Genomic DNA, 578 nt, shown 5'->3' with positions numbered 1-578 from the left:
TTGTAGACAGCAGAGAAGGAGCCAGTAGATAGGGAGAAATGGAAGATTCAAGAGTGGGGATGATGGTGGGAACATGCTTCTGTAGAAGATGGGAGTGGATGGAGTTAAGGGTACAGGTAGAGCAGTTGGCCTTGACAAAGAGAAGGACCATCTAATTATCAGAGACTGAAAGAGAAGGGAGTGAGGGAAGTTATTGGAAGGATGTGTGATGAGGAGGAGGGAAGAAGAGGGGGTCTGACCAAATGATCTCAATTTTCTTCAGTCGAGTATGAGGTCAAGTACTCAACTAAGAAGATGGGTAAGAAGTGGGTGGGATCATTTCGTTAAATACATTGTATTCTGCCCTTATCAGATCTCATATGGCATAATGTGTTCACTTCTGGGTAGGGCAATTTAAGAAAGACATTGATAAACCATCTTCCACCTCCATGACTTTGCTCTCTCCTCAAACTTCCAATGGCACCCCTGTTCTCCATCTTCTTTGTTTTCCTATCTGGAATGTTCTCTCACTTCATCTCCATCTCATAAAATTCTGAATTTCCTTCAACCCTCAGCTCAAGTACCATCTTCTACATGAA

The sequence above is a fragment of the Trichosurus vulpecula genome, chromosome 7 (assembly GCF_011100635.1).
Source record: "Trichosurus vulpecula isolate mTriVul1 chromosome 7, mTriVul1.pri, whole genome shotgun sequence".
Lineage (NCBI taxonomy): Eukaryota > Metazoa > Chordata > Mammalia > Diprotodontia > Phalangeridae > Trichosurus > Trichosurus vulpecula.
Note: the sequence above shows the minus strand (reverse complement) of the source record.